The sequence below is a fragment of the Mustela putorius genome, unplaced genomic scaffold (assembly GCF_011764305.1).
Source record: "Mustela putorius furo isolate JIRA1106 unplaced genomic scaffold, ASM1176430v1.1 tig00003834_pilon_pilon_pilon, whole genome shotgun sequence".
Taxonomy (NCBI): Eukaryota; Metazoa; Chordata; class Mammalia; order Carnivora; family Mustelidae; genus Mustela; species Mustela putorius.
Window position 1 is genome coordinate 60,265,250 of NW_025421987.1, and position 11,652 is coordinate 60,276,901.

The window sequence follows — 11,652 nt, forward strand, 5'->3', positions numbered from 1 at the left end:
TTTCCTCATCTGTAAAATGGAGAATATAATAGTACCTATTTCTAGAAGGCTGCCAGGAAGATTAAAGAAGAAAGTGTTTAAATGCTTAACACAGTGTGCTAGATTACTTTATTCACAAATATTTGATGCTTCCACCTTGGAGAGGATTAGACTCTCCAATCCTATAGATGTCAGTCGTGGCCATGAGTCTTGATTTAGTCAATGAAATATGAATGGAGGTGACATACAACACTTTGAGGAAGAAAATTTAAGAGCCAGTACACAGTTTGCCATGTTTTCTTTTCCCTCTGCCATAATGACTAACAATGTTCCAGACAGAAATTGTTCTATCATTCTGAGTTTCGAACTGAAGAGGGTATAGAATAGTCACAGTCAACATGTGGTGGGCCTGTAGCAGGAACAAGCAAAAAACCAAACCAAACCAAAACAAAAACACAGAAAACAAAACAAAAACAACAAGCAAACATTTGTTACATGTTTTAAGCCACTGAGCTTTGGGGGTTGCTTGTTATCACAGCATAACCTAGGCTATATTGATTGATAAACACAGTATCACATTGTAAGAACTTGTATAATGATTGGTGAGCTGTTAGTCAACATCTGGTGCTCAGATAGGTGTAAAAGACATTTGAGTTCTGACCAGCCAGAATGGAATGTCCTTGATCACACACAGTTACAACTTCAAAATACATGAAGTGAGAACTAATAGAACTGCAAGGAAAAATAGGCAAATCCATAATTATAGTCAGAAATTTCAATACTTAGGGACGCCTGGGTGGCTCAGTTGATTGGACGACTGCCTTCAGCTCAGGTCATGATCCTGGAGTCCTGGGATCGAGTCCCGCATGGGGCTCCCAGCTCCATGCGGAGTCTGCTTCTCCCTCTGACCTTCTCCTTGCTCATGCTCTCTCTCACTGTCTCTCTCTCAAATAAATAAATAAAATCTTAAAAAAAAAAAAGAAATTTCAATACTTATATCCCAACAATCGATTAAACAAATAGAAAATCAATAAGGACATAGAATACTTGTACAACAACCAACTTGATCTATTTGACACTTATAGACTATTCTGTCCAACAATAGCAAAATACACATTCTTTTCAAGTGCATACAAAGCAATTATCAAGATTAACTATATTCTGGGCTCTTTAACAAGTCTTCATTGAAATCACTCAGAGCACATTCTCTGACTACAAAGGAATTAGAAAACAATAAAAGAAAAACATCTGGAAATCCCTAAATATTCAGAAATTACACTACACAATCCTGTACCTGTGTACCAATGAAGAAATAGGAAAACCAGAAAACATCTCAAACAGTAATGAAAATGAAAGCATAATGCAGCAAAATTTGTGGCATACAGCAAAAGCTATGCTTAGAAGATCTATACCTTAATATCTTATATTAAAAAAGAAAAATGTCCAAAACCAAGAATCAAGCTTTCAACTTAAGAAGCTATAAAAAGAAACTTTAAACCAAGGTTAAAGAGACTTTAAACCAAAGTAAGCAAAAGGAAAAAATAATTAGAGCAAAAATCAATAAAATAAACATGGACAAAAGAGAAAAGGAATGAAACCAAAAGCTGGTTTTTGAAGAGATCAATAAAATCAAGAGATAAGAAGGGGCGCCTGGGTGGCTCAGTGGGTTAAACCGCTGCCTTCAGCTCAGGTCATGATCTCAGGGTCCTGGGATTGAGTCCCGCATCGGTCTCTCTGCTCGGCAGGGAGCCTGCTTCCCTCTCTCTCTCTGCCTGCCTCTCCATCTACTTGTGATTTCTCTCTGTCAAATAAATACATGAAATCTTAAAAAAAAAAAAATCAAGAGATAAGAAGAAGAAAGACAACAATATTATAAATCAAAGAAAGGACTTCACTACAGATTCTCTAAATGTTAAAAGTATAATAAATTTATCAATAAACTGACAACTTAAATGAACAAATTCCTTAAAAGACACAATCAACATTGATTCAAGAAGAAATAGAAAAAATGCTTAGCTTCATGTCTATTAAAGGAATTAAATTCCTAATATCTATTTTAAAAATTGAAGTCTGAATCTGAGCCCAAGTCTAGACCCAGAAACCTCTACTACTAGTGAATTTCATCGAAAATTTAAGGAAAAATATCATCAGTTCTACATAAAGTCATTCAAAAAATAGAGGGGAGGAAGGAATATATCCCAACTCATTTTACAAAGCCAGCATTACTAATATCAAAACTTGTTAAAAATCTAAGAAAACAACTTACCAATATCATTTAGGAATGTACATGCAGAGATCCTTAGCAAAATATTAGCAAATAGAACTCAACAGTATTAAAAATTATACTAGACCATGATCCAGTAAGTTTATCTTGAGGGATATGAATTTCAAATCAACCACAAAAACTGGTCAATGTAATTTACCTTATTAACAGAATAAAGGAAAATACAATATATTCATCTCAATAGATAAGAAGAAGCACTTGATAAATGTTTCATTTGTAATAAAATCTGTCAGCAATTCAGGAGAAGGGAACTTCCCAAAGTTGTAGATGAGGACATCTACAAAAGCCTGCAATTAACATCATACTTATTTATAAAAAGACTGCATTAAAAAACACAGGAGAAAGTCTTTAAACCTGGGATACGCAAAGTTTCTTAAAAATAAGGGTAGGGGCACCTGGGTGGCTCAGTGGGTTAAAGCCTCTGCCTTTGGCTCAGGTCATGATCCCAGGGTCCTGGGATAGAGTCCCACAAACGGCTCTCTGCTCAGCGGGGAGCCTGTCCTCCTCTCTCTCTGCCTACTTGTGATCTGTCAAATAAATAGATAAAATCTTAAAAAAAAAATAAGGGCAAATCATAAAGAGTGATAAACTGAACTTAACTGAAATTTTAAAAAACCTCTATTCTGAGATAATATTAAGGCCATAAACAGACAAGCTAAAAATTGGAAGAAATTGTTATAAAATGTACATTTCACAAAAGACTGGTATCCAAAATATATAAAGAAGTCCTACAACTCAATAGTATAAGATGAAGCAATCTAATGAAATAAGGAGCAACTAATCTGAATAGATACTTGACAAATAAAGATATATAAATTGCCAGTAAACACATGAAAAGATGCTCCATATCATCAGTCTTCAGGGAAATGTAAAGTAATACCACAATGGATCACCATCACATATCCATTAGAAAGGCTAAAATTAAGAAGACCGAAATACCAACTGTTGGGAAGGACATGGAGCAACTAGAGCTGTTATGCATTGCTGGTAGGAACACAAAGTGTCACAAATCCTTTGAAAAATAATTGGGAAGTTTCTTAAAAAGTTAAACATACACTTATCCTATAACCCATGAATCCCATTCACAGTTATTTACCCAAGACAAATGAAAACCTGTATCACTATATGCCTGTACAAAAGTCTGCAGCAGCTTTACTCCTAGAATTCAAAGGTGCAAACAATCTAAGTGTCTGTCAGCAGATGAACTAATAAATTATGAGATAGTCATACAATAGAATATTACTCAGCTATTTAAAGGAACTACTAACACATGCAACAGTATTGATGGTCAAAAGAAACTAGACATAAAAAAGTACATATATATGATTCTATTTATATGAAATTCTAGAAAGGCAAAATCTGTAGTTACAGAAAGCACATTATTTGCCCAAGACTAGGAGTTGTGGGTCAGGGAGCCTGGACTATAAAGGGGTACAGGGGAACATCTTAGGGTGATGAAAATTTGTGGTTTCTTGACTGTGGTTGTAGAATGGTTATTACTTACTTGTTAAAACTCATTAAATCATAACTTAAAGTGGGTGTATTTTATGAAATTATACCTCAATAAAATTTATCTCCTTAAAAAAGTTACAGATTGGGGTGCCTGGATGGCTCAGTGGGTTAAAGCCTCTGCCTTCAGCTCAGGTCATGATCTCAGGGTCCTGGGATCAGGCCCCACATCGGGCTCTCTGCTCAGCCGGGAGCCTGCCTCCCCCTCTCTCTCTGCCTTCTCTGCCTACTTGTGATCTCTTTCTCTCTGTCAAATAAATAAATAAAATATTTTTTTAAAAAGTTACAGGTAGTGCTTTAAGGTCACACACACTGAACATATCCTCTTGGGTTGGATCAGCTCTCACTTTTAGTTGTGTGACCTTGGACAAATTACTTAAATTCCCTTTGCCTCAGTTTTATCACCTGTGGCAATAGGATAATAACAGTACCTAGTTCACAGGATTGTTGTGGGGATTAAATGAATTAACACACATAAAGCTCTTAAATCAAATGGCAAGTATTAATATTATTACTGTAATTTTTATTGGTCACCTGGCTAGTCACAGAAAGGCACAAATATTTTAAAATGGGCCACTCTATGTTGTTCACTTTTCTTCATCACATCTTGTTCCTTGTTCATCTCCAGTATCAAGCACAGCATGATAGGCATGGGGTATTTGATAAATATTTGTCAGTGGATGAACTGTTTAATGAATGAACACTTACTGGACATGTTGCATAAAATATATAGTGATAGAGAGTTTCTGTTTGGGGTGATAGAAAAGTTTTGGTGATGGCTGCACAGCATTGTGAATGTAGTTAATGTCACTGAAATATATGGTTAAAATAGCATATTTTATATTATGTCTATTTTACTACAATAAAAGGAAACATGTATATATACCTACTGAAAAAGAACTGCAGCTTTGGATTTCAGTTCTGCAGAGGCTATATATAACTTCAGAAGAGTCACTACAGTTCTTTTGTCTGTGGCTTAAATGTGGAGGAAGATGTTCATTTGTAGTGACTTTTAAGGTCTTAAGATGGGGATATTATCAACATCCTAATGGAAAAAGTGAAAATTTGGATCTACCGTGGGGTGCATTAATAAATAAAAAAGCTTGATCTATCAAACATCTGCCTAGTAAGATAAAATTTCCACCAGCTACACTACAGCTTTCTTCCTACACTAAAGCTATAAAAATATACAAGATTCAGCACCTGTTTGTAAAATTATGAATTGAAATATCTTGAGTTCCGGTGTTACATTACTCAATAACTATATGATTAACATTCTTCCTCTTTAGAACTTATGTAACACAATTTGCTTGCATATCTTGAACACTTCTATAAAAATACTAATTTTGTTGATATGGTCCGTTTTTAGGAAATGTTCTCAAACTGACAGCCTGAAAAGTATCATAAGTTTATTTTAGACACTTCAAGCACTTGAATGAGTGTTCATCTTACGGCTATAAAATATTTACCTGTTCCTCCTTCCCTTAGTGGGAATTACTTAGGAACTAATTGTGTCTAAAATGATTAAAATCACATAACAAGTACAGAGGAAAAAGAGTTTCTAGTGGTTAAATTAATTTTGACTTGTATGTAGCTATACTTCCTATCAAAAGCCAGAAAAAAAAAAAAAGATACTCAACAGTTCCACTCAAAAGGAAAGTTTTATTCATTTCCTTCCTCCCCACTTCTCTCTCTACTGCTGCAGGGCAACCACTGGAGAAAAGAGGAGGTGTGTTAGATTCCACAGTGGCACCTACACTGACGTAGAGTGTTCTGCTGCCTGTTGTGTATTTTGGCTCTGATAGACTATCTAAGCTTCCATTCCCTTATTATCAAAATACAACAATGATAAGAGTTTCTCTCCCTCAAGGAATCTAATTTACTTCACAGTTACTAAACAGCAAAGAGCCATAGGGAGATTTCTTTTTTCCTTTTTTAAGAAAAGAGCTAAATGAACCACGTGTATTATTTTCTTTACATAGGCTAAGGCTTTGAATAAAATAGGGATGGGCGTTTACAAGATATTTTAAATATTTCAAAAAGCCAAGTAACAATTCTATCAATACTAAGACAAAGCTACCTGGTTCTACATTTGGTTTCCAATTTTCATAGCATGCTTATTAAATGCTCTAATGAAAGGTTATATATGTTTAATCAGAAATGGAAAAGTAAATTATTATAGGATAAATGTATTTTATTAGACAAATGTTTTTAAAAATATGAGTTCCTGGGGCACCTGGTTGGCTCAGTTAAGCAGCTGGGTAGCTCAGTTAAGCAGCTTTGGCTCAGGTCCTGATCCTGAGGTCCCAGGATGGAGCCCCACATTGGGCTCCCAGCTCAGTGGTGAGTCTTCTTCTCTGCCTGCCTCTGCCTCCCCCATGCTCTCTCTCTCAAATGAATAAATAAAATCTTTTAAAAAAAAATGAGGTTCTTATAAGAAAAGGATAATAAAACAAATCCTTGGTGATGAAAATGATGGGAACTAGGAGCTTATACTAATTATTTGGTAAGTAGTCATCTTTCCATACTGCTGCTGCCTAAGTGGGTATTTATTATTTGTGATTTATACCCTACCATTTTCTGAAAACATTTAACTTGTCTCATGCTGGCTAAATATTCTTTCCATATTTTGGTTACTTTCTTACTTAATGAGATGGTAGAATCCTGAAGGAAAAGGAAGACCAGTCTTAGATGTCTCTCTGAACTTCATTCTGTTTTTCTAACAGACATTTTCTGGCAAAGTAGGTGTTTTCACCTTGTCCTACTCATTGACCAAAGCGTGGTTGGAGGAATTTTCGGGTCAGATCCATTTGTGGCCCTATTTCAGCAAATGCATACTGACAGCCTACTGTGTGTCAAGTGTAATTAGGTGAAGGGAATGCATATCAAAAGAGTAGGCAGACTGTTCAAGGTGAAGAAATAATTTATGCAAAAGGCATGAGGCAGGAAAGAGCTGGGCTGGTCTAGGGAAATGAAAGGACAGTAGGTTTAAGTTCTGTGCATGCAGGAGAGCATAGAATGAGATGAGCTTGGAGGGGCTAGTAAAAGTCAAAACATGCCTGGCTTTGTAGGTCATAGTAAGAAACTCTTAATTTACTCTCTGACTGTCCTGGGTGAAGAGCCTAGGACTGGGGCAAGGGTAGTAAGAAGTGTGTCAGAGAAATCAGTTTGGAGACCTGGTTTGGCTTAGACCAAAGTTGTAGAAGGGATATGAAGAGAAGTACATTGAGATTTATTGTGAAGGTAGGAAATAGGATTTATAGATGGATCAGATGTGGGAGAGGAGGGAAAGGGAGAAGTTTCTGGCTTGGGCAATTATATGAAATGAAACACCATTGCCTTGGAAGACTCTTAAGTTGGAAGACTGGGAAAGAACAGGTTGAGCTGGGAGGTCTTGAAAGGGAATCAAGAGTTTGGTTGGGGGTATGTTGTGTTTGAAATGCCTGAGAGATGTTGAAAGAGATGTCAAGTTAGTAGCTATATTTACAAGTCTGGAGCCTATTAGATATATGGTTGATCAGCATATACTGGTGGTTTTTAAAGATATAGTAGAGGAACTCCATATTTTAGAGATTGAAGAGGAAAATGTAAGGAGACAGAAACAGGGAAAGGGAGTAGAAAGGAAATCATAATGTGTAATATACCAGAGGTCAAGAGAGGAAAATGGTCAGCTGAGAAGTTTGCAGCTTGATGCTATTGAGAAGTAAGTAGGAGGAGAGTAAAGTGTCTATTAGACTGGATGCCACCAGGGTTACTAGAGGCCTTGAGTAGACAGTTTCAGGAATATGAAGGATACTGAAGACAGACTGAAGAGCAGGTGAAATGGAACAAATGAGTTTGAGACAGTACAAGCAAATAACTCGGGGAGTTTAGGAAACTGTATAAAAAGGAAATTCAAGAATGACAGATTTGGGGGGGGTGCAGATGGGGCTGAGATGAGCTAAATTTTTTGGTATGGTGGGCTGCAGGTGACCGCAGAGCATCCAAGTGAAAGGGTCTTGCAGAAAGCAGGATTATGACTGGAGAGAGAGTTTTGAAACCATCTATGTGTAAAGCTGGGACAAGAATCTCTGGCCCAGATGCCTTTTTAACGAACCCTATCCATGTTTAAGGTCCGACAGAAAAAATTCAGCATGTGATCCCTCTTCCAGACATTCATCTTGGACTACTCAGCTCAGCTAGTAATTACTCTAACCTCTCTCCAGATTCTATAAGCTACCTTAGTCCTTTACTTGGCCCTTTAGGGGTTTTCTGTAAATGAAATTTCTAGAGGTAGCATTTCTGGGTTGTGTTGTATGTCTTGAACCAAGATGTCGGAGGACAGCTGCCCCCTGTTAGGGACTATGGGGGGTTGTAGAAAAATTAATGAGATATGCTACCTCTCTCTGTTCCTTTTCTGAGTGGCATGTTCCTTCTGCTGGTTTCTGCAGCCTTTGCTAAATAAATCAGGAATTTAGACTCTTCTGGGTTCACCTAGTGTGATATCTGGGCCGTTCTTTCAATAATGGAAAAAAGAGAAGAGCTACGAAAATTAGAGGAGGAGGAGGGATTTTGGATGTGGAACCCATTACATATGGGTTCTTCAGCACTTTGATGAAGACATTTAAGATTCCTCATTGGAATGCTTTCTTATGAGAGTAGCACATAGATATATTTCATAGGTTTCTTTCCCTTTTTTCAAAATGACTTTAACATACACCTACTCTAAGTTATCATCTTATATGAACGGATTCATTTCTCAATAATAATTACAGAAGCCACTATGTGGGCTCACTACTCCAACAAGAACATAAAGCATATTGTGTATCAGCTTAAGTATGTGGAGAAACAGTGAACTTTTTCTTGTTCTAGTGACATCCATTGACTCACACATGGTTTCTCTGTGTCCTGACACTGTAAGTTCAGTGAAAAGGAGACAGGAACACAACATGGACACAATATAAGAGATGATTTGTAGTTCACCAAAAAAGGAATATCTTGTTACATTAGCTTCCTAGAGCTGCCATAACAGAGTGTCATAAACGGGTAGCTTAAAACAACAGAAATGTATTGTCTTCTAGTTCTGGAGTCCAGGAACCCAAAATCAAGGTGTCACTATGGCCTTGCTTCCTCTGTAACTTGTAAGGGATTCCTTCTTTGCCTCTTTCTAGCTCCTGGTGGTTGGCCAGAAACCTTTGGCATTCCTTGGTTTACAGCTGTGTAACACCAATCACTGCTTTCCTTCTTAGATGGCATTCTCTGTGTCTGCAATGGCCTTTTTTTTTTTTTTTTTTTAAGGACACCAATTATATTGGATTAGGGGCCTACTCCACTCTAGCATGACTTTATCTTAACTAATTACATCTATTTCCAAATTTTTGTGACACTATGTCCAAATAAGTTTATATCCTAAGGTGCTAAAGATTAGGACTGCAACATATCTTTTTCTGAAGAGACATTAAGTCAACACTTAACACTCACAACTTTTCTCAAGAGAGTGGTAGGGAAGGAAAGGAAGGAGAGAGGAAAAGTGGTAGTCACAGATAATGGTTAGGCAGCTACTTGTCCCCATTCCTGTTTCTAGACCACTACTTTCTTACCTTTTTATAACTAAAAAGAGGGACCCCTGCTATTTGGCTAAACTACCCTCTCTTCCTTTTTTCTGGTAGGTGCTGTTATATACTGACAGTTACTTCTCTGCACTAAATATTGGGCAGTGGTTCTCAAACTTCATTGTATATTCCAGATCACCTGGAAACTTGGTAAAAATATATAGAAGCCCAGGCTCTATCCTACTTCAACAAGCCTGTCTCTGTATCTTTTAATGGCTCTCTAGGTGATTCTAATATACTCTGAAGTTTGAGAACCACTGGCCTTGGGCACATGGCCTGTAGTCTTTCTACCTCAACATTTGCCATCCACAAATGTGGATGTGACTCATCCAACACCAGGACTCTCATTTCTTGATCTCTTCCCCCTCAATGACCTTCTATTCCACTCCATCATAGCTTGCCCCTCCCACAGCTACACTCTGGATCTTGCCAGCATTATCTCACTAATCTGGAGTAATCAGTATTATAGGGAATAAGCTGCAATCCTTGAGGGCAGAATTATAAGGTAAGTTCTCTTTTTGCTTCCAATTGCCCTTTCAACTACCTCTCTAAACTAGTTCTTACTTTGTTTTCTTTGTTATTAGAGCAGAGTACTAGCTTTTCTGGCTTTCAGGTGATAAAAATTCTTCTCAGAACTCTCAGCCATAAGATAGTCTCAGTGCAATCATTAAAATGTTCAATAGAGTTTGAGACACATTCAAAGCTAAGGCTCCTCTCTCCCTTCATCTTATTACTGCTGCTTGCTGGAAAGCCTGTGGAGGGAGAAGGGAATACCTATGGTCAGTTCTTATTCCTCTTCACCCTACTCCCAGTTCAGCTGCCTCTGTACACTCCAGGACTGGATCAAGAGGAGAGAGGAGAGGTTGTCAAAGTTTCACTTGGTTGTCATGGACACAATCCACCATGGGATGGCAAAATTCCATTGCTTACTCTTTCCTTCAATGGCCATTTTTGTGGGTTTTGAAGAGATGCTTCCTACTTGGAACACCCCAGTAAGCTCCCATGATGGAAGCAATGTCTCTCACCTCCTACTGGCTTCCTACAATTTCTTCCTCAGTCCCTGACCATCTAGTTCCCACTCCCTCAAGCTAGTCATGGAATCTGGGACAGCTCTAGACTGACTGGTTCCTGCCATAGGCCTGTATCTGGGCCGGGGGAAATACTCACCCACCCTTGCCTAGCTGCTGGTGGATATATAATCTGCTCCCAATACAGCCTTACATGCTTCCCACCTCATTCCCCTCACATACACCTAATTTGGTCAGAGCATCTCTTACCAGCCCTCACACTCTTCAAACTCAAGGAGGCACATTTGAAGGTCTTCAAATGTTTTCCTTAAAGTATCTTTCTCATGTCATTTGAGAGAGGAGCACAATTCTCTTCACCTAGAAAAAAGAGAAAGAAAAAGCCCAGGTACTCCAAAAATTCTCCAAAGAACACTTGTCTTTCTATTTTTCAATTCCAATGTTTGCACACACTCCAGGAGGGTGATGGAGTAAGGGTCACAAGACTAATTTGACCATCTCTTTGCAGGTCTCACATAGGTGATATAATGCCTCATTATAGCACCTTTTGTTTTCTTCTGTCTTTAGGGCCTCAACCAAAACTAAAACAGAAAGAACTCCAATTAAACATCCTGTTTACACAGAACACTGCTCCCTAATTTAGAAAATGGCTAGTTTGCTTGTTAAACAATTCTCACTAGGATCATTACTTGACCTCAAGGGGAACCTTCTCTGATTCATGGTCCCCTTTACTTTCTCTAATCACTAGCCTTCTCCTGCTTCCCTCACTGCCAGGTTAGATTTCATAGTCCATACTTTTAGTACTTCTTTTGCCAATACCATAGTTTCCTTTGTCTCTTTACCATTTCAAAACATCAGCCTTGAAGAACTTCAGTCTTGGATGAACTCAACAGCTCATATCCTCCATGCCTGCATCCAGGCAACTGTACACCATAACTGAGAAACATAAAAGGACACGTTGATATGACTATAATCTTCAGGTCACTAGCTCTGGCCTCTCAACTCAACACTGCCAACAATTCTATTATATTTCTTTGGCCAATTGGCTTTCTTGCTCTCAGGAAGGGTCACTTCATGTGTTTCCCACTGTTCTCAACCTTTAATCCCCTACTCTAGTTCTTACTCTCAGAAAATATCTCACCTTTTATTTCCTGGAGAATACAGAAGTCATTATCTTGTAACACCTTCTCCCTAGCAAACTTACTACCCAACCCATACCTGTACCCATCCTATTCTCTTCCCCTGCTATTAAAATAGAGATGCT